At 45.5% G+C, this 24,144-nt stretch overlaps 2 protein-coding genes across 4 annotated transcripts in view; both read right to left on the reverse strand.

Annotated features, from left to right (window-relative positions):
• The window catches only part of LOC141117699 (NACHT, LRR and PYD domains-containing protein 3-like), a 2,363,088-nt gene that overhangs the window by 597,367 nt on the left and 1,741,577 nt on the right, over positions 1-24,144 (reverse strand). The gene's annotated exons all lie outside the window — the stretch shown is intronic.
• Positions 1-24,144, reverse strand: part of LOC141117538 (NACHT, LRR and PYD domains-containing protein 3-like) — a 215,874-nt gene that overhangs the window by 194 nt on the left and 191,536 nt on the right. The window lies entirely within an intron of this gene.

Below are 24,144 nucleotides of genomic sequence, written 5' to 3' on the forward strand. Positions count from 1 at the left end.
AAGAAAATGAATTTCTCCCCCAGGAATGAATTTAACTATTCTCTACATGAATGGAACTCATTTATCTTTATTGGAATCATTAATATGAGATCACTTTATAAAAGACGATCTATCATCTACACTATTGGAGGATTTCTCTTTTTGTGGACCCCAATTACTAAATGTGACATAAGAAGTGGATGAGGTGGTGTGATCCATTCATTATTCCTGTATGGGGATTGGACCATACACACTCACACTGTCCTCTAGGCTTTCACCTCCAACCTTCTGCTAAGTCTTGGATTCAGTTGTGGAGATTCACTTTGATGGTCACAGAAGTCTCACTCATGTTGTGGAAACTTCATTGACTAAAAGTGACACTATTGTACTTTGGGATTTCCTTAGAACATCATGGTGGAGGATTTGATCTTATGGTGTGGAGAAGATTTTATTATTACCGTTCTTTATTTGGACCTTTTTTGAAAATGTTGTACTAATATTGCTGCACTAATTTTATATCTGCTGATTATAAATTCTCTTCATTAGTTATCAGTGGAATAGTCTCCATACCATTGTTATATATACACTTATAGGGAGTTTTGTGATGAGGAGTCTCACTTTTATTGTTCTATTGTCACATTTATATTGTGTGAATGTTATATACTAGTGCTGCAGTCTTCCATATTATACTAGATGTGATAATTCCACCAATAGCGATCAGATATAACAATTACATTCGCTACAAAAATACACTTTCATACATGTGAGGAAGGGCAGATCTCCTCCAATCTATTCACAGATACTTCAATCTATATAACATATAATGTACAAAAATACATAAACATGAAGGGCAACAAAGTTATCTTATAAAATTACAAACATCAAGAGAAAGTTCATAAATGTGTAAAAGCGGATTTCCTACAACCCATTCACCACTACTTCCATCTCCAATCACCATACAGTGACTTGTGTAGTAAGACCCCGTTCACACTGCAGAGCCGATAAAACAGCCCTAAATCGCTGGTCATTTTTGCGGTGCTTTAGTGGTGATTTAGCTGCACTTTTCGTGCCCTAGTGGGCCGGTGACAACGGGATCTTAAAGTGCAGCTCCACCCATATTTTAAAGTAATTTCCCTCCAAAGTCGCTGTGTGTGCTGATAAAGAATTGGCATATTTTTCCCCTTAAACTCACTCTTATATACTGTATAGTAGTTGGCACTTCCTGTCCTCGACCACGGCCCAGCATTTCCTTCCCTCTCTGCAATGCTTTCTGGGTTATGTGTGTCATCAATTCCAGGAGACAATAGGCATCGCTGGGCCGTAGCATTGCGTTATTTCAAAACCGGAAATGACGCGACGCAAAGCAGCCAGCGCCATTTTAAATAAGGGCAACCAGGCTTTTGTTGCCATGGTTACCAAAGCTTATTATACACAGTGATGGGCGGTGGGGGAGGCGGCTGGAGCATCTCAGCTCTGATGACATACAGAGCCCGGGGGAGGGGACAGACACACCATGTACTGATTTATAATAGAAGAAAATGATGGGGAAGTTTTTTGGGGCAATATGACGGGGCAGTTTTGATGGGGGCAGTTTTGATGAGGCAATATGACGGGGCAGTCTTGATGGGGGCAGTTTTGATGGGGCAATTCTGATGAGACAGTTTTGATGGGGGCAATATGATGGGGCAGTTTTGATGGTGGCAATATGATGGGGTAGTTTTGATGGGGCAATTCTGATGGGGGCAATTTTGATGGGGCAGTTTTGATGGTGGCAGTTTTGATGGGGCAATATGATGGGGCAGTTTTAGATGGGGCAATTCTGATGGGAGCAATTTTGATGGGGCAGTTTTGATGGTGGCAATATGATGGGGCAGTTTTGATGGGGGCAGTTTTGATAGGGCAAGTTACATAGTTACATTGTAGGTGAGGTTGAAAAAAGACACAAGTCCATCAAGTCCAACCTATGTGTGTGATTATGTGTCAGTATTGCATTGTATATCCCTGTATGTTGTGGTCATTCAGGTGCTTATCTAATAGTTTCTTGAAGCTATCAATGCTTCCTGCTGAGACCACCGCCTGTGGAAGGGAATTCCACATCCTTGCTGCTCTTACAGTAAAGAACCCTCTACGTAGTTTAAGGTTAAACCTCTTTTCTTCTAATTTTAATGAGTGGCCACGAGTCTTATTAAACTCTCTTCTGCGAAAAAGTTTTATCCCTATTGTGGGGTCACCAGTCCGGTATTTGTAAATTGAAATCATATCCCCTCTCAAGCGTCTGTTCTCCAGAGAGAATAAGTTCAGTGCTTGCAACCTTTCCTCATAACTAAGATCCTCCAGACCCTTTATTAGCTTTGTTGCCCTTCTTTGTACTCGCTCCATTTCCAGTACATCCTTCCTGAGGACTGGTGCCCAGAACTGGACCACATACTCTAGGTGCGGCCGGACCAGAGTCTTGTAGAGCGGGAGAATTATTGTTTTATCTCTGGAGTTGATCCCCCTTTTAATGCATGCCAATATTCTGTTTGCTTTGTTAGCAGCAGCTTGGCATTGCCTGCCATTGCTGAGCCTATCATCTACTAGGACCCCCAGGTCCTTTTCCATCCTAGATTCCCCCAGAGGTTCTCCCCCCAGTGTATAGATTGCATTCATATTTTTGCCACCTAAATGCATTATTTTACATTTTTCTACATTGAACCTCATTTGCCATGTAGTCGCCCACCCCATTAATTTGTTCAGGTCTTTTTGCAAGGTTTCCACGTCCTGCTGAGAAGTTATTGCCCTGCTTAGCTTAGTATCATCTGCAAATACAGAGATTGAACTGTTTATCCCATCCTCCAGATCGTTTATGAACAAACTAAATAGGATTGGTCCCAGCACAGAACCCTGGGGAACCCCACTACCCACCCCTGACCATTCTGAGTACTCCCCATTTATCACCACCCTCTGAACACGCCCTTGTAGCCAGTTTTCAATCCATGTACTCACCCTATGGTCCATGCCAACGGACCTTATTTTGTACAGTAAACGTTTATGGGGAACTGTGTCAAATGCTTTTGCAAAATCCAGATACACCACGTCTACGGGCCTTCCTTTATATAGATGGCAACTCACCTCCTCATAGAAGGTTAATAGATTGGTTTGGCAAGAACGATTCTTCATGAATCCATGCTGATTACTGCTAATGATATCGTTCGTATTACTAAAATCCTGTATATAGTCCCTTATCATCCCCTCCAAGAGTTTACATACTATCGATGTTAGGCTAACTGGTCTGTAATTCCCAGGGATGTATTTTGGGCCCTTTTTAAATATAGGTGCTACATTGGCTTTTCTCCAATCAGCTGGTACCATTCCAGTCAGTAGACTGTCTGTAAAAATTAGGAACAACGGTCTGGCAATCACTTGACTGAGTTCCCTAATTACCCTCGGATGCAAGCCATCTGGTCCCGGTGATTTATTAATGTTAAGTTTCTCAAGTCTAATTTTAATTCCGTCCTCTGTTAACCATGGAGGTGCTTCCTGTGTTGTGTCATGAGGATAAACACTGCAGTTTTGGTTACTGAAGCCCCCCGATTCACTCGTTAAGACTGAGGAGAAGAATAAATTCAATACCTTCGCCATCTCCCCATCCTTTGTAACCAGATGTCCTTCCTCATTCTTTATGGGGCCAATATGGTCTGTCCTCCCTTTTTTACTGTTTACATACTTAAAGAATTTCTTGGGATTTTTTTTTTGTCTGATAGGGCAGTTTTGATGGGGCAGTTTTGATGGGGCAATTCTGATGGGGGCAATTTTGATGGGGCAATTTTAATGGTGGCAATATGATTGGGTAGTTTTGGTGGGGCAATTCTGATGGGGCAGTTTTGATGTTGGCAATTCTGATGGGGCAGTTTTGATAGGGGAAAAATAATGGGGCAGTTTTGATGGTGGCAATATGATGGGGCAGTTTTGATGGGGGCAGTTTTGATTAGGGAATTCTGATGGGGGAAATTTTGATGGGGCAATATGATGGGGCAATTCTGATGGGAGCAATTTTGATGGGGCAGTTTTGATGGTGGCAATATGATGGGGCAGTTTTGATGGGGGCAGTTTTGATGGGGCAATTCTGATGGGGGCAATTTTGATGGGGCAATTTTTTATGGTGGCAATATGATTGGGTAGTTTTGGTGGGGCAATTCTGATGGGGCAGTTTTGATGTTGGCAATTCTGATGGGGCAGTTTTGATGGGGGCAGTTTTGATAGGGGAAAAATTATGGGGCAGTTTTGATGGTGGCAATATGATGGGGCAGTTTTGATGGTGGCAATATGATGGTGCAGTTTTGATGGGGCAGTATTTATGGGGCAATTCTGATGTGGGCAATTTTGATGGGGCAGTTTTGATGGGGGCAATATGATGGGGCAGTTTTGATGGGGCAATTCTGATGGTGGCAATATGATGGGGCAGTTTTTATGGGGGAAGTTGTGATGGGGCAATTCTGATGGGGCAATTTTGATGGGGCATTTCTGATGGGGGCAATTTTGATGGGGCAGTTTTGATGGTGGCAATATGATGGGGCAGTTTTGATGGGGCAATTCTGATGGTGGCAATATGATGGGGCAGTTTTGATGGGGCAATTCTGATGGGGGCAATTTTGATGGGGCAGTTTTGATGGTGGCAATATGATGGGGCAGTTTTGATGGTGGCAATATGATGGGGGCAATTTTGATGGGGCAGTTTTGATGGGGGCAATATGATGGGGCAGTTTTAATGGGGGCAGTTTTGATGGGTCAATTCTGATGGGGCAGTTTTGATGGTGGCAATAGGATGGGGCAGTTTTGATGGGGGCATGTGATGGGTGTTGTGATACACTTTGCTGGGGGCAATGCGATGCGATTTGTGGGGGGTGTTATGATGCAATTTGCGGGGAGTGATGTGATGCCATTTGCGGGGGGTGTTGTGAAGCAATTTGCAGGGGGCTATGTAATGCGATTTGTGGGGGGTGTTGTGATGCGATTTGCAGGGAGCGATGTGATGCCATTTGTGGGGAATGTTGTGATACGATTTGTGGGGGGCTATGTTATGCGATTTGTGGGGGTGTTGTGATGCAATTTGTGGGGGGTGTTGTGATGCGATTTGGGGGAGCTGTATGATGCGATTTGCTGGGGGCAATGTGATGCAATTTGCTGGGGGTGTTTTGATACGATTTGCGGGGGTGTTGTGATGCGATTTGCGGAGGTTGTTGTGATGCAATTTTTTTGGGACGATGTGATGTCATAGAAATTCATCTTTACTTGGTCTACGCCATTAGCAGCTAGGCAATGCAGGAAATAATGCAATTGTAATTTATTTCCTTATTCCTGGAGGGAGGAAGGGGGGAGAGGTTTGCATAGCTAAGGGGCAGTAACTTCCTCTGACACTGCCATAGCTATGGAAACCTGACCTGAAACCTATCACACTGCTTGTGCTGCACTGAGCATGTGCGAGATCTACAAGGATGAGATCCAGGAAGAAATACAGTCTGGCTTCAGATGCCCACACTTAGGATGGCCACGGCCTGCTGGAAGTTTATAAAATAACAAACGAATGCTATAAACTAACAAAACGGACCTTAGTTTACAGACTAGCTTTACTAGAATACATTAACCGGTTCAATACAGGGCATTTTCACCCCCTTCCTTCCCAGACCAATTTTTAGTTTTCAGCGCTGTCGCATTTTAGACGACAATTGCACGGTCGTGCGATGTTGTACCCAAACAAAATTGACGCACTTTTTTTCCCACAAATAGAGCTTTCTTTTGGTGGTATTTGATTACCTCTGCGGTTTTTATTTTTTGCGCTATAAACAAAAGAAGAGCGACAATTTTGAAAAAAACACAATATTTTTTACTTTTTGCTATAATAAATATCCCAATTTTTTTTTTTTAAATAATTTTTTCCTCAGTTTCGGCCGATACGTATTCTTCTACATATTTTTGGTAAAAAAAATCACAATAAGCGTATATTGATTGGTTTGCGCAAAAGTTATAGCGTCTAAAAAATACGGGATAGATTTATGGCATTTAAAAAAAAAATATTTATTTATTTTTTTTACTAGTAATAGCGGCGATTGCCATTTTTTTTCGTGACTGCGACATTATGGCGGACACATCGGACACTTTTGACACATTTTTGGGACCATTCACATTTATACAGCGATCAATGCTATAAAGTTGCATTAATTACTGTGTAAATGTAACAGGCAGGGAAGGGGTTAACCACTAGGAGGACACAAGGGGTTAAATGTGTTTCCTAGAGAATGCTTCTAACTGTAGGGGGCGGGGACGTACAAGGGGAGGAGACCGATCAGTGTTCCGCTGTTCTGGGAACACAGATCGCTCTCCTCTGAGCTGACAGGACGTGGATCTGTGTGTTTACACACACAGATCCACGGTCCGGCCCGGTTAATGGGCAATCGCGGGTGCCTGGCGGACATCGCGGACGCCGGGCACATGCACCGGGTCCTGAGCAACGCGGCACGCGCGCGCCCCCTAGATGGCCGGGAACCCGAGGCCGTCATATGATGTCCACCCAGGATGGGAGATCCCATCTGTGGACATCATATGACTATACACGGGTAGCTTGTGTATTATAGGGGTATTTTTATTTAAAAAGTATACATTTGTCCGGAACACCGCTTTAAAAAAAGAAAAAAAAACAGGATTATAACAACAGCAATTGTCTTCAGGTAGCTTTAGGTGCACACTGTGCAGAGGACACAGTACACTAACTGTAAATACTGTAGCTGCCTGCCTGTGGTATTAATAGGATCAGAAGAACACCACTAATTTTCTTCAGGTAGCTTCAGGTGCACACTGTGCAGAGGACACAGTACACTAACTGTAAATACTGTAGCTGCCTGTGGTATTAATAGGATCAGAAGAACACCACTAATTTTCTTCAGGTAGCTTTAGGTGCACACTGTGCAGATTACACAGTGCACTATTTGTAAATACTGTAGCTGCCTGCCTGTGGTATTAATAGGAGCAGAACAACAGCAATTGTCTCCAGGTAGCTTTAGGTGCACACTGTGTAGAGGACGCACTACACTAACTGTAAATACTGTAGCTGCCTGCCTGTGGTATTAATATAGGATCAGAAGAACACCACCAATTTTCTTCAGGTAGCTTTAGGTGCACACTGTGCAGAGGACACAGTACACTAACTGTAAATACTGTAGCTGCCTGCCTGTGGTATCAATAGGATCAGAAGAACACCACTAATTTGCTTCAGGTAGCTTTAGGTGCACACTGTGCAGAGGATGCACTACACTAACTTGTAAATACTGCAGCTGCCTGCGGTACTGTACTAATAGGATCAGAAGGACACCACAAATTTTCTTCAGGTAGCTTTAGGTGCACACTGTGCAGAGGACGCACTACACTAACTGTAAATACTGTAGCTAATAGGACTAATAGGATCAGAAGAACACCAGCAATTTTCTTCAAGTAGCTGTAAATACTGTAAAAACACCTGCCTGTCAGTAGTAGGAAGAGAATAACAGGAACGGATCTAGCTAAACTGAATACAATGTATATATATATATATATATATATATATATATATATATACAAACACCTAAGATGTATATATATATATATACACAATACACTGTAAGTGCAGCTAACTGACTGACTGTCCTGCCTAATCTATCTAACTTAAATCAAATGACACTGTCTCTCTGTCTCTGTCTCTCAATGCCGGGACACACTACACAGGGCCGATGTGCAGGCGGCCTTATATAGTGTGGGGCATGTACTAAACCCCCTGAGCCATAATTGGCCAAAGCCACTGTGGCTTTGGCCAATTACGGCTCTCTGTACAGATGGCGCTGTGGTTGGCCAAGCATGCGGGTCATAGTGCATGCTTGGCCAATCATCAGCCAGCAATTCATTGCAATGCCGCCGTGAATTATGGGCCATGACCTGCCACTTGAATTTGGCGCGAACGGCCCATATCGTTCGTAATTCGGCGAATGGCCGAACACACGATGTTCGAGTCGAACGTGGGTTCGACTCAAACATGAAGCTCATCCCTAGTTTACACACACAGATCCACAGTCCTGCTGTGTTACTGGGCGCAGCCACCGGGCACGTGCATTGGGTCCCCAGTGACATGGCACGCACGTGTGATTGCTGTTGGTGGCACACGCGCACCCCCTGGTGGGTCGGGAAGGCGAGGGCATCATATGACGGCCTCCCAGAATGAGAGCTGCGCTGCCTGGCCGTCATATGACAGCCGGCGGGCGGCAAGCGGTTAATGATGTTCGTGTGTTCAAACAAATTTTTTGCCTGTTCGCATGTTCTGGTGCAAACCGAACAGGGAGGGGGTGTTCCGCCCATCCCTACTACATACTTGTTGGAAGATCGAACAGAGATTGTACAATCAGACTGTAATGTGTGTGATGAGAATTAGATATCCTGGAAGTTTTCTCTTTTTGTGGATTCCAATTACTAAATGTGACATGAGAAGTGGATGAGGTGGTGTGATCCATTCATTATTCCTGTATGGGGATTGGACCATACACACTCACACTGACTTCTAGGCTTTCACCTCCAACCTTCTGCTAAGTCTTGGATTCAGTTGCGGGGATTCACTTTGATGGTCACAGAAGTCTCACTCATGCTATGGAAACTTCATTGACAAAAAGTGACACCATTGTACTTTGGGATTTCCTCTGAACATCATGGTGGAGGATTTGATCTTATGGTGTGGAGAAGATTTTATTATTACTGTTCTTTATTTGGACTTTGACGATTTGTACTAATATTGCTGCACTAATTTTTTATATGCTGATTATTAGGGATGAGCCGAACACCCCCCTGTCCGGTTCGCACCAGTACATGCGAACAGGCAAAAAATGTGTTCGAACACGCGAACACCATTAAAGTCTATGGGACACAAACATGAATAATCAAAAGTGCTAATTTTAAAGGCTTATATGCAAGTTATTGTCATAAAAAGTGTTTGGGGACCCGGGTCCTGCTCCAGGGGACAAGGATCAATGCAAAAAAAAGTTTTAAAAACTGACGTTTTTTCAGGAGCAGTGATTTTAATAATGCTTAAAGTGAAACAATAAAAGTGTAATATCCCTTTAAATTTCGTAGCTGGGGGGTGTCTATAGTATGCCTGTAAAGGGGCGCATGTTTCCCGTGTTTAGTACAGTCTGACAGCAAAATTACATTTCAAAGGAAAAAAAGTCATTTAAAACTACTCGCGGCTATTAATGCATTGCCGGTCCGACAATACACATAGAAGTTCATTGATAAAAACGGCATGGGAATTCCCCACAGGGGAACCCAGAACCAAAATTTAAAAAAAAATAATGACGTGGGGGCCCCCCTAAATTCCATACCAGGCCCTTCAGGTCTGGTATGGATATTAAGGGGAACCCCGGCCAAAATTTTTTAAAAAAATTACGTGAGGGGGTTCCCCTAAATTCCATACCAGGCCCTTCAGGTCTGGTATGGATATTAAGGGGAACCCCACGCCAAAAAAAACAAAAAAAAACGGCGTGGAGTCCCAACAAAAATCCATACCAGACCCTTATCCGAGCATGCAACCTGGCAGGCCGCAGGAAAAGAGGGGGGATGAGAGAGCGCCCCCCCTCCTGAACCATACCAGGCCACATGCCCTCAACATTGGGAGGGTGCTTTGGGGTAGCCCCCAAAACACCTTGTCCCCATGTTGATGAGGACAAGGGCCTCATCCCCACAACCCTGGCCGGTGGTTGTGAGGGTCTGCAGGTGGGGGGCTTATCAGAATCTGGAAGCCCCCTTTAACAAGGGGACCCCCAGATCCCGGCCCTCCCCCTGTGTGAAATGGTAAGGCTACCATTTCACTAAAAAACTGTCAAAAATATTAAAAATGACAAGAGACAGTTTTTGACAATTCCTTTATTTAAATGCTTCTTCTTTCTTCTTTCTTCTATCTTCTATCTTCCTTCATCTTCTTCTGGTTCTTCTGGTTCTTCCTCCGGTGTTCTCGTCCAGCATCTCCTCCACGGTGTCTTCTTCCCTTCTTCTCCTCAGGCCGCTCTGCATCCATGGCATGGAGGGAGGCTCCCGCTCTTCTCTTCATCTTTTTCTCTTCATCTTCTTGTCTTCATCTTCTTCTCTTCATCTTCTTTTCGGGCCACTCCGCATCCATGCATGGAGGGAGGCTCCCCATGTGTGGCGCTTCTCCTCTTCTAACATTCTTAAATAACGGGGGGCAGAGCCACCCGGTGAACCCGCCCCCTCTGATGCACGGTGACTTGACAGGACTTCCCTGTGGCATCACGGGGAATGCCACAGGGAAGTCCTGTCAAGTCACTGTGTGTCAGAGGGGGGTGGGGCCACTGGGTGGCCCCGCCCCCATTATTTGAGAACCGTCAGAAGAGGAGAAGCATCACACAGCAGGAGCCTCCCTCCATGCATGGATGCAGAGCGGCCCGAAAAGAAGATGAAGAGAAGAAGATGAAGAGAAGAAGATGAAGAGAAGAAGATGAAGAGAAGAGCGGGAGCCTCCCTCCATGCCATTGATGCTGAGTGGCCCGAGGAGAAGAAGGGAAGAAGATGCCGCGGAGGAGATGCTGGACGAGAACACCGGAGGAAGAACCAGAAGAACCAGAAGAAGATGAAGGAAGATAGAAGAAAGAAGAAAGAAGAAAGCAGAAGCATTTAAATAAAGGAATTGTCAAAAACTGTCTCTTGTCATTTTTAACATTTTTGACAGTTTTTTAGTGAAATGGTAGGGGTACCCCCTTACCATTTCACACAGGGGGGGAGGGCCGGTATCCGGGGGTCCTCTTGTTAAAGGGGGCTTCCAGATTCCGATAAGCCCCCCGCCCGCAGACCCCCACAACCACCGGCCAGGGTTGTGGGGATGAGGCCTTTGTCCTCATCAACATGGGGACAAGGTGTTTTGGGGGGGCTACCCCAAAGCACCCTCCCAATGTTGAGGGCATGTGGCCTGGTACGGTTCAGGAGGGGGGGTGCTCTCTCGTCCCCCCCTCTTTTCCTGCGGCCTGCCAGGATGCGTGCTCGGATAAGGGTCTGGTATGGATTTTTGGGGGGTCCCCACACCATTTTTTTTTTTAATTTTGGCACGGGGTTCCCCTTAATATCCATACCAGACCTGAAGGGCCTGGTATGGAATTTAGGGGGACCCCCACATCATTTTTTTTTTAATTTTGTCCGGGGTTCCCCTTTATATCTATACCAGACCTGAAGGGCCTGGTATGGAATTTAGGGGGACCCTCACGTCATTTTTTAAAAAATTTTGGCCGGGGTTCCCCTTAATATCCATACCAGACATGAAGGGCCTGGTATGGAATGTAGGGGGACCCCCACATCATTTTTTTTTAATTTTGGTTCAGGGTTCCCCTGTGGGGAATTCCCATGCCGTTTTTATCAATGAACTTTTATGTGTATTGTCGGACCGGCAATGCATTAATAGCAGCAAGTGGTCAAGGGCAAGCCGGGTCAAGCATGGGTAGGCAGATATAGAAGGTCAAGGCGCATTTAGACAGAAACTAGCTGAAGACCACTCAGCAATCTGTTCATGCCATAGTTAAATAGGCTGTTTGGCACCCGTGCACACACTTGTACATGTACATGTGTGTGCTCATGCGCATGCACATATGCACATTTATTTTTGTGTGCATGCTAATACATTTACACATGTGCACTAATGCCCATTCTGCATTGAGCCTTTGCTCATAATTATGAGCATGTTATGGCCTTATGGTTCCAAATGAGCTTCTCTTACACACTACACTGACAAACTTCAATATACTGCAGTAAAACTGCATGGAAACACTACACTAACACTACAGTAAAACTGCATGGAAACACTACACTGACACTACAGTAAAACTGCACGGACACACTACACTTAAAGTTGCACTATCACTATATTCACACTACACTGACACTCTACTCTCACAACAGAATCACAATAGCAAACTATAGCACACTAACTCGCTAGTAGCAATGAACAGCGCAATGTTCTATATCTTGCCACTCCAACATCGCACTGCAAATGGCTCCCCTGGGCAGGAACCTTTTATAGTGTGGGGTGAGTCTATGAGCAATGATCCATGATTGGGCTAAGTCATCATGACTTTCTCCAATCATGGCTCTGACAATGCTCTGTGCCCTGATTGGGCAAAGCCTTTATTGCTTCAGCCAATTAGGGCTTAGAATTCATTGTGCGGTGTGCAGTGCATTGTGGGACATATGATGGGCGGAACAAACAGTTGAACGCCCTGCCAATATGGGTGTTCACCAAATGGGTGAATAGCCAATGTTTGAGCCAAACTTTTGCCCAGCCCGAACCATTTGCCCAACACTAGTCTTTTACCCTACTACAGTACTTCCTCACAAACACATATTGCCCCTTAGGAATATCCATTAGCCAACTTTTTTTAAGACAGCAGGTATTCAGCATGTGACTGTTACAATCTACCTTCTCTCCATTTATATGGGGTAAAATGAAGATTGGAAGAGTTAGTTTTCACGTTTTCCAAAACAAATCCATTTATGCTATAGAGCCCTTGTATATATATATATAGTGGATGTAATGGGGTTTATATACTAAAACTGGAGAGGGCAAAATCTGGTGCAGCTCTGAATGGGAGCCAATCAGCTTCTAACTTCAGCTTGTTCGGTTAAGTTTTGATACAAAATACTGGAAGCTGATTGGTTTCTATGCAGATCTGCAGCAGATTTTGCACTCTTCAGTTTTAGTAAATCAGCCCCAGTGTGTTCTGGATGAAGCCGTTTCTATGTAGTGTGATCACAAAGGCTAACTGCCTACTGCAGTCTCTGCCGTTTGACAGTTCTTATATAGATAAGGGGCAGATCCACCTGGTGACGTCACCTGTTGCCCCCCTTGTGATGTCACTGATCCAGCATGCATCGGTTGGTGAAATTGTAAGGGGGCAGGGTCACCCGCTGATATCATTGAGTGACTTTGCCCCTTAGCTATTCAAGAAATGTCAAGTGGAGAAGCTGGCATTCGGCACGGAGAATTCAACAAGGCCAGAGGTTTTTTTCTTTATACGGGTCCATTGTTGCAGCGAGCGGCGTGATTGACGATGGAGCTACATCGGGGGACATTGTTTTTTTTATTTTTTTTAATAAAGGAATTGTCAAAAACTTTTGTACTGTCTTTATTCTCTTTTTGCACTTTTGTGAATGGGTAGGGGTAAGCAAAGTTAATTTGTGAAACGAGTCAACTCCTGCTGTGGTTCGTCTGTACCTGTGTTTGTCATGAACTGTTCATCTCTTCAATAAAGCAATTTGTTTATCCTCTATGTTGTGGAGTGTGGTCAATACATTTTTTGAGGGGTACTATATACCCCATATTCATTCACATGAACCAGGATCTGGGGCCCCCCTGTTAAAGGGGGCTTCCAGATTCCAATAAGCCCCCAGCCCGCAGAACCCCACAACCACAGCCCAGGGTTGTGGGAAAGAGGCCATTATTCCCATCAACATAGGTACAAGGTGCTTTGGGGTGTGGGGGGCAGAGGCCCCCTGCCCCTAAACACGCTCCATGTTGAGGGCATGTGGCCTGGTATGGTTCAGGAGGGGGGTGGCCACTCATTCATCCCCCCCTTTCCTGACCTGCATGCTCAGATAAGGGTATGGATTTTTTTTTAAATAAATGGTTTGGTGTTCCCCTTAAAATCCCTGCCAGACCCAAAGGAGGAGGGACCCCACACTTTTTTTTTAAATGTTCTATTGTTTTGTTTACATTTCAGCTGTCAGTGGGGAAGATCCTGGTTCCCCCCATGTGAATGAGTATGGCTTGTTAAGGATGCAGTGGACGTCTGCTTAAAGTGGACCTTCAGTCATTTTTTTCAACTTACCATCTATTAAATCTTCTGCCCTTGTTGTTTTAACTTTGGATGGTAAATCGTTTTGCCTGTAAATACCTTTTACAGCCCACTTCCTGTTTCTTGTCTGACAAAAAGCCTAGGCTTATGACATCATGCACAGCTCTCCCTCTCATGAGAGTTTGCCAGGAAGGGAGGGGGAATAAGTCATAGAAGGGCCAATGAGAGCTGCAGGGCTGCAGAGCTGTTGGTGTGCCTCTGTGTAAATCCAGGAAGTGAACAGGCAGCAGCTTCAGGTGCCCACAGTTAAAATGGTTGCAGCCAGACTAAAACCTCATACACACGGTATGATTGTTGGCAGGCGATTGTCTGTTGACAGACTGTTGTCCTAAAATCTTACCATTAGTACGCTCCTTTTGACAATTGTTGTCCAACTTTCAGCCAACAAATATTGGATGACAGGCTAGTAAATTTTTGGTGGACAACGGTTTGACATCAGATTTTTGTATCGTCAGTACACAAATCCGTCACAGAAAAGTTGAAAGTAAAAACACGCATGCTCGGAATCAATGCTCACCAAACACAAAATTAGCATAAGAGGCCCAAAGGGTGGAGCTCAAGAGCTGAAATTCCTCGTAGTACATCACTACATTCATGTTTGTTGCACAATAATTGTGTACCGTTAGTATGCAAGACAAGGTCCTGGTACACACCCTTTTGACAAAAATCAGACGCTCAGCTGACCAACAATCGTACCGTGTGTACGAGGCTTAAGTGGAGGGAGATTACTAATTGCACATGTCAAGTTATTAGCATTTTTCTGCTCCAAGAAGCTAAATAGTGTTATCCTATGTGTCCATGCACACTTCATTAGGCTTATCAGCATTTTTTGAGCTTCAGCATCTAGGAGCAAAAAAAAATAATGATTTTGTAGAGTGTTTTTCCAGCAGAAAAAAATACTGAATGTTCCTAAACACTCCCAAATGCTCCTAACTGCTTTTAAATTCTACTAACAACTTTTTTGTGAGCCTTTTTTTCCTTCATGTACTGCAAAAAATGCTAATGCTCTTCTAAAAGCTACTAAAATGCTACTAGAAGCTGGCACAAAAATGCTATTATCAACATTTTTTATCAACTGTTTTTTCTTAGCTTTTTTGAGCTTATGAAAAATGCTAGTGTGCATTGAGCCTTAAAGAGTAACTTCACTTTTGTTGGAAAAAATAGCAATTAAAAAATAACATAGCATATATAATTGTGACTCAAATCATAATGTAATTAAAAATTACCTTTCCTTTTACAAAAGGTTTATTGACAGTAAGCAAACTGAATATACAAAGAAAGCAAACAGGGGTGTTTCAACATTCCAAATAGTAGAAAATGTACACATCCACTAAATAAAATATTAAGGGCATAACCATGGATAGTACAACAAAATATATATATATATATATATATATATATATATATATATATATATATATATATATATATGAAAGGCTGCCATGTAGAATTCAGTGCTAAAAACACAAGGCGGTCAAGTCAGGACCCAGGTGTAAATGGCATCAGAACGTCTCCATCACAAAAGGTAGGGTCTCTCCCCTACCTACTTCTAATAAATTGGCAGCCTAAACCGGCTGATAACTAGGAATAGGCCGAACGACCCCCTGTTTGGTTCACACCAGAACATTGCAAATGCTTGGAATGGAATAACAAACCCCACTGAAGTCTATGGACTCGAACTGGAAAAATCAAAAGTACACATTTTGAAGGCTTATATGCAAGTAATTGAGCAGTGGGCATTAGGGATGAGCCGAACACCCCCCGGTTCGGTTCGCACCAGAACCTGCGAACGGACCGAAAGTTCGCACGAACGTTAGAACCCCATTGACGTCTATGGGACTCGAACGTTCGAAATCAAAAGTGCTCATTTTAAAGGCTAATTTGCATGGTATTGTCCTAAAAAGGGTTTGGGGACCCGGGTCCTACCCCAGGGGACATGTATCAATGTAAAAAAAACTTTTAAAAACGGCCGTTTTTTCGGGAGCAGTGGTTTTAATGATGCTTAAAGTAAAAAAAAAAAGTGAAATATTTCTTTAAATATCATACCTGAGGGGTGTCTATAGTATGCCTGTAAAGTGACGCGTGTTTCCCGTGTTTAGAACAGTCCCTGCACCAAATGTCATTTTTAAAGGAAAAAATCTCATTTAAAACTGCTTGCGGGTTTAATGTAATGTCGGGTCCTGGCAATATGGATGAAAATCAGTGAGACAAACGGCATGGGTACCCCCCAGTCCATTACCAGGCCCTTTGGGTCTTGTATGGATATTAAGGGGAACCCCGCAACCAAATTAAAATAAGGAAAGGTGTGGGGCCACCAGGCCCTATATACTCTGAACAGCAGTATACAGGCTGTAGGTTTGTTGTTAAGTAGAATCTCTTTGTAATTTTGAACGGGTACATTTTTAACGTGTTTAGCTCCAGCCAAAAAATCTTTTTTAAGCTTTTTGGAAAACATAGGGAAGGGTTATCACCCCTGTGACATTTGTTTTGCTGTCTTTCCTCCTCTTCAGAAGATTTCACCTCACTTTTTGTCCCAATGGATTGGAAAGCATCAGTGGAAAGGAGAAATGTTTTTCCCATATTAACTCTTACAGGAGAGAATTTCCCTTCCTAGGGGTAGATTTATTCTCACTTCCTGTTGTCTCCTTCCGTTTGCAAGTAGGAGTCGTTTGTAAGTTAGTTGTTTGAAAGTAGGGTCCTGCCCTATATACTCAGCAGAAATTTGGGCCTTAGGTGTTGCTGTGGCCACAACACTGTAAGCCCTCACAGGGCTCTGCTGTGAAATATTAGATCAAGAATTGTAATTACATGCCCCTGTTGAACAGGAGCTGAAAAATTAGGCCTTAGGCACTGGTGCTGGTGCCACAACACTGCAACCCCTCACAGACACTCTAGTTGGAATGCAGGAACGAGCCCTGCTGCAAAGTATTGCATCAAAAATTGTAATTACACGCCCCTGTTAAACAAGGGCTGAAAAATTGGGCCTTAGGCACTGGTGCTGGTGCCACAACACTGCAACCCCTCACAGACACTCTAGTTGGAATGCAGGAACGAGCCCTGCTGCAAAGTATTACATCAAAAATCGTAATTACACGCCCCTGTTAAACAGGGGCTGAAAAATTGTGCCTTAGGCACTGGTGGTGGCACCCAGAACCAAAAATACTCTTACAAGCTATCAGCGTGATGATTGAGGAGGAAGAGGATAATTACTCAGGGATAGTCACTCAGCATCAGCATAGGCAGTCTTTGAAGGGATCTGAGATTTCAAAAAAAATTATTCGGTTACATCAGCATCAGGTGCTTGGTAGCTGGTGGTGATCCAAGACTCATTCATTTTTATGAAGGTCAGTCGATCGATCGAGTCAGTGGACAGACGCACCCTGTGATCGGTTACCACGCCTCCAGCAGCACTGAATGTGCGTTCCGAAAGAACGCTGGATGCAGGACAGGCCAGTAGCTCAATTGCATACTGTGCAAGCTCTGGCCAGTGATCCATCCTCAAGACCCAGTAACCCAGAGGATTTTCGGTGGGAAAGGTGTCCAAGTCTGATCTTGCCCCTAGGTATTCCTGCACCATGTAAAACAGACGCTGGCGATGGTTGCTGGAACCGATCATACCTTGGGGTTGCGGACCAAAAAATTGTCTGAACGCATCGGTCAGACGGCCACCCAGGCATGTACTGGCCATTGGGACTACAGGGAGTTTCCCGGTGGGCTGATGGCTCTGTGGGCCGGTTTCAGTGGCAGCCTGTCAATGTAATGGCTTTCTTGGTTCGCCCTCAACTTCACGCAGTGATGTGAGAAAGATGAGAAAAATACAGAGGAGAATAAGTGAAATAATAAAAGAGGTTAGTGAGGACTCCTTATGTTATGCCTCTTATGTTTTTTTGCACAATTGCGTATAGGTTATATACTGTTTTTGTGCTTGTTTGCACAATTAAAGTGGGCTGGTCTGGATGAATTCCAGGGCCAAATTTTTATCCCAGTCCAGCCCTGCGGCCACCTTCTCCACCGCTCCTTCTTTGACTGACCGAAGCCTCAGCAACACGTTGTCCAGAAACAGGAGTTTGTAACCTCCCAGTCTCTGGGAACGCGTTGCACAGACCTTTCTGCAAGGCCTCCCGAAGATGTTTCATCCTCTGCTCCCTCTGCGATGGCAAGATAAGGTCCGCAACCTTACCCTTGTAACGTGGATCAAGGAGGGTTGCCAGCCAGTATTGGTCCTTCTCCTTGATACCACGAATACGAGGATCCTTACGCAGGCTTTGCAGGATCAGGGAGGCCATGCAGCGTAGGTTTGCTGAGGCATTCGGTCCGGAGTCCTCTGGGTCACTAAGGACGACATGGTCCGCAGCCACCTCCTCCCAGCCACGTACAAGTCCATGTGTTTCTTGGGACTGATCCCTTAAAGACTGCTGCTGATGCTGAGTGCCAGGCTCCACCTCCATACTGACACAATCTTCCTCCTCCTCCTCCTCCTCTTCCTCCTCTTCCTCCTCGTCCTCTTCCTGTGTGATCGGCGGGCACGCAGGAACACTGTCTGGATAAAGGGGGCCTTGAGAGCTAAGGAAGTCCTCCTCTTCCTGCCTCTGTTCTGCCTCAAGTGCCCTGTCCATTATTCCACGCAGCGTGTGCTCCAACAGGTGGACAAGGGGGACAGTGTCACTGATGCATGCACTGTCACTGCTCACCATCCTCGTGGCCTCCTCAAATGGTGACAGGACAGTGCATGCATCCCTGATCATGGCCCACTGGCGTGGGGAAAAAAAAACAAGCTCCCCTGACCCTGTCCTGGTGCCATAGTCGCACAGGTACTCATTGATGGCCCTCTGCTGCGTGTTCAGCCGCTGCAGCATGGCCAACGTTGAGTTCCACCTGGTGGGCATGTCACAGATTAGGCGGTTCTTGGGCAGGTTAAACTCCTTTTGGAGGTCCGTCAGCCGAGCACTGGCATTATATGACCGGTGGAAATGCACACAGACTTTCCTGGCCTGCCTCAGGACATCCTGTAAGCCCGGGTACCTGCCCAAGAACCGCTGCACCACCAAGTTAAGGACGTGAGCCAAACAGGGCACATGGGTCATTTGTCCCTGTCGGAGGGCAGAGAGGAGGTTGGTGCCATTGTCGCAAACCACCATTCCTGCCTTAAGTTGGCGTGGCCTCAAACAACCTCTGAACCTGCCCCTGCAGAGCTGACAGAACCTCTGCCCCAGTGTGGCTCCTGTCCCCCAAGCACACCAGCTCAAGCAACGCATGGCATCTTTTGGCCTGCGTACTTGCGTAGCCCCTTGAACGACTACGGAGCACCGCTGGTTCCGAGGAAGAGGCCATGGAGGAAGAAGAAGAGGAGGGGGTGGAGGAGAGAGGTGTGTCACAATCATTAGCATTTTGGAGGCGTGGTGGCGGAACAACCTCCAACACTACTGCACCTTGTCCTGCATCCTTCCCAGCTGCCAGCAGAGTCACCCAATGCGCCGTGAAACTTAGGTAACGTCCCTGTCCATGCCTGCTGGACCATGAGTCAGCGGTAATATGCACCTTACCGCTGACCGCCCTGTCCAGCGAGGCATGGACATTGCCTTCCACATGCTGGTAGAGAGCCGGAATCGCCTTCCGTGAGAAAAAGTGGCGTTTGGGTACCTGCCACTGAGGAACCGCACATTCCACAAACTCACGGAAGGGGGCAGAGTCTACCAACTGAAAAGGCAGCAGTTGAAGTGCTAGCAATTTTGCCAAGCTAGCATTCAACCGTTGGGCATGTGGATGGCTGGGAGCAAACTTCTTTCGGCGGTGCAGCAGCTGGGGCAGGGAAATTTGCCTGGTACAATCTGACGTCGGTGTACCAAAATCAGATTGCCCACAAGTACGTGGCTGTGACACACCTAATTCTACACCTTCATTCCTCTCAGTGCAGGTCTCAGAGAGGACTGAAGGTCTAGTGGGGTTGGAAATCTCAGCTGATGAGGAGCAAGCAGAGGTCCTCTTTGTTCTTTGGTGTGGGTCTTTTAGATACGCTTGCCAACGAACTGCATGGCAGGTCAACATATGTCTGGTCAAGCATGTGGTACCCAAGCGGGAGATGTTTTGGCCACGCGAGATACGCTTGAGACATATGTTGTAAATAGCAGCGGTGCGATCTGATGCACTCGTCTCAAAAAAGGCCCACACCAAAGAACTTTTTGAATAACGCACAGAGACTGCAGCGCCCTGCACATGTGGAGCTTTGGGGTGTGATGCAGTCAATGTGCTGCCCTTAGGCTGGCCCCTGGAGGGCATCCTGCCTCGTTGGTGATGTGCCGCCTCCTCCTCCTCCTCCTCTCTCCTATCAGGCACCCACGTTGAGTCAGTGACCTCATCATCCCCTCCCTCCTTATCACTGGAGCAAACCTGGCAGTATGCTGCAGCAGGGGGAGCATGACTGCCAGATTGCTGTCCTTCTTGGGCACCCCCTCTGTCCGTGCTCGTGTTACTGCCTTCATCGAGCTCAGTATCATCATCAGAGCCTTCCAAACGCTGGGCATCCTCCTGGAGCATGTACCCAACACTGTGGTCAAACAGTTCGAGGGACTCCTCAGGAGGACATGGTGGGGCTAGGGAAGGAGTCACTGATGACATTGAGCCGAGGGAAGAGGCCGCTGCTTTGCCAGACAAAGTACCCTGGGCATGGGTGAGAGAGGATGAGGAGGATGAGGACGGCTTGGTCATCCACTCGACCAAGTCTTCCGCATGTTGCGGCTCAACATGGCCAGCTGCCGAAAAAAAGGCCAAGCGTGTCCCATGGCCACGTGCTGATGAGGATGCACCGTCTCCATGACCAGCACTAGACACAGAGCCTGCTTGCCCTCTCTTATTGGCTTGTGACTGTCTGCCTCTCCTTCTTGGCCTTCCAGACATACTAATGGCCTGTAGCTGCACTAAGCTGGGATATATATATATATATATATATATATATATATGTACTGATACTGCAGCTAGCAAAATCAACTGCCTGCCTGTAGTATGAGAACACCACCAACCTTCTACAGGTAGCTTTAGCTGAACACTGTGAGGTAGACGCACCCCACTAACTTGTAGGTTTAGCAGAACACTGTGAGCAGGACGCACTGCACTAACTGTAAATAGTCTAGCTGCCTGACTGTGGTACTAATAGGATCAAAAGAACACCAGCAATTTTCTTCAGGTAGCTTTATATACTGTAACAAGACAAGCCTGCCTGTCAGTAAGAAGATAACAGAAACGGATCTAGCTGAACACTGTGAGCAGGACGCACCCCACTAGCTTGTAGGTTTAGCTGAACACTGTGAGGTGGACGCACCCCACTAACTTGTAGGTTTAGCTGAACACTGTGAGGTGGACGCACCCCACTAACTTGTAGGTTTAGCTGAACACTGTGAGCAGGACGCACCCCACTAACTTGTAGGTTTAGCAGAACACTGTGAGCAGGACGCACTGCACTAACTGTAAATAGTCTAGCTGTCTGACTGTGGTACTAATAGGATCAAAAGAACATCAGTAATTTTCTTTAAAATACTGTAACAAGACAAGCCTGCCTGTCAGTAAGAAGATAACAGGAACGGATCTAGCTGAACACTGTGAGCAGGACGCACCCCACTAGCTTGTAGGTTTAGCTGAACACTGTGAGGTGGACGCACCCCACTAACTTGTAGGTTTAGCTGAACACTGTGAGCAGGACGCACCCCACTAATTTGTAGGTTTAGCAGAACACTGTGAGCAGGACGCACTGCACTAACTGTAAATAGTCTAGCTGCCTGACTGTGGTACTAATAGGATCAAAAGAACACCAGCAATTTTCTTTAAAATACTGTAACAAGACAAGCCTGCCTGTCAGTAAGAAGATAACAGGAACGGATCTAGCTGAACACTGTGAGCAGGACGCACCCCACTAGCTTGTAGGTTTAGCTGAACACTGTGAGGTGGACGCACCCCACTAACTTGTAGGTTTAGCTGAACACTGTGAGCAGGACACACCCCACTAACTTGTAGGTTTAGCAGAACACTGTGAGCAGGACGCACTGCACTAACTGTAAATAGTCTAGCTGCCTGACTGTGGTACTAATAGGATCAAAAGAACACCAGCAATTTTCTTCAGGTAGCTGTATTTACTGTAACAAGACAAGCCTGCCTGTCAGTAAGAAGATAACAGGAACGGATCTAGCTGAACACTGTGAGCAGGACGCACCCCACTAGCTTGTAGGTTTAGCTGAACACTGTGAGGTGGACGCACCCCACTAACTTGTAGGTTTAGCTGAACACTGTGAGCAGGACGCACCCCACTAACTTGTAGGTTTAGCAGAACACTGTGAGCAGGACGCACTGCACTAACTGTAAATAGTCTAGCTGCCTGACTGTGGTACTAATAGGATCAAAAAAACACCAGCAATTTGCTTTAAAATACTGTAACAAGACAAGCCTGCCTGTCAGTAAGAAGATAACAGGAACGGATCTAGCTGAACACTGTGAGCAGGACGCACCCCACTAGCTTGTAGGTTTAGCTGAACACTGTGAGGTGGACGCACCCCACTAACTTGTAGGTTTAGCTGAACACTGTGAGCAGGACGCACCCCACTAACTTGTAGGTTTAGCAGAACACTGTGAGCAGGACGCACTGCACTAACTGTAAATAGTCTAGCTGCCTGACTGTGGTACTAATAGGATCAAAAGAACACCAGCAATTTTCTTCAGGTAGCTGTATTTACTGTAACAAGACAAGCCTGCCTGTCAGTAAGAAGATAACAGAAACGGATCTAGCTGAACACTGTGAGCAGGACGCACCCCACTAGCTTGTAGGTTTAGCTGAACACTGTGAGGTGGACGCACCCCACTAACTTGTAGGTTTAGCTGAACACTGTGAGCAGGACGCACCCCACTAACTTGTAGGTTTAGCAGAACACTGTGAGCAGGACGCACTGCACTAACTGTAAATAGTCTAGCTGCCTGACTGTGGTACTAATAGGATCAAAAGAACACCAGCAATTTTCTTCAGGTAGCTGTATTTACTGTAACAAGACAAGCCTGCCTGTCAGTAAGAAGATAACAGAAACGGATCTAGCTGAACACTGTGAGCAGGACGCACCCCACTAGCTTGTAGGTTTAGCTGAACACTGTGAGGTGGACGCACCCCACTAACTTGTAGGTTTAGCTGAACACTGTGAGCAGGACGCACCCCACTTACTTGTAGGTTTAGCAGAACACTGTGGGCAGGACGCACTGCACTAACTGTAAATAGTCTAGCTGCCTGACTGTGGTACTAATAGGATCAAAAGAACACCAGTAATTTTCTTCAAAATACTGTAACAAGACAAGCCTGCCTGTCAGTAGGAATATAATAGGAATATAACAGGAACGGATCTAGCTGAACACTGTGAGCAGGACGCACTGCACTAAATGTAAATAGTCTAGAAGATAACAGGAAAATGCATATATATACACAATACACTTTAAGTGCAGCTAACTGACTGACTGTCCTGCCTAATCTAGCTAACTCAAATGAAATGACACTGTCTGTCTCTCTCTCTAAGCACACCGGAACACACTGCACAGGGCCGCCGTGCAGTTGGCCTTATATAGTGTGGGGCGTGTACTAAATCCCCTGAGCCATAATTGGCCAAAGCCTCCTTGGCTTTGGCCAATTATGGCTCTCTGTTAAGGCGGCGCTGTGATTGGCCAAGCATGTGGGTCATAGTGCATGCTTGGCCAATCATCAGCAAGCAATGCACTGCGATGCCGCAGTGAATTATGGGCCGTGACGCGCCACACGAATTTGGCGCGAACGGCCCATATCGTTCGCAATTCAGCGAACGATCGAACAGCCGATGTTCGAGTCGAACATGGGTTCGACTCGAACACAAAGCTCATCCCTAGTGGGCATACAATGATTATGAGGGTCCGGGTACTGCCCTGGGGGACATGTATCAATGAAAAAAATTTGTAAAAAAACATCATTTTTAAAGGAGCAGTGATTTACTTATGCTTAAAGTGAAAGTATAAAAATGAGAAAACAATAAAAATGAAAAAAATCCTTTTAATATAGTGCCTAGGGAGTCCCCTTAGTCTACCTGTAAAGTGGCACATCTGTACTGTGTATAGAAGCTGCTGCAGCAATAATTGCATTTATAAAGCCAAAAAAATACATATTCCCTGCAAGCTTTCTTTAATTTATAAACAACAGCTTGGGGAGCCAGTCTGTATGATGAGGCCGCAGTATAGTGCACTGGAAACAAGATTAGAGATTTTTGGATAAATT

The sequence above is a fragment of the Aquarana catesbeiana genome, linkage group LG13 (genome assembly GCF_042186555.1).
Source record: "Aquarana catesbeiana isolate 2022-GZ linkage group LG13, ASM4218655v1, whole genome shotgun sequence".
In the NCBI taxonomy this organism is placed as follows: Eukaryota; Metazoa; Chordata; class Amphibia; order Anura; family Ranidae; genus Aquarana; species Aquarana catesbeiana.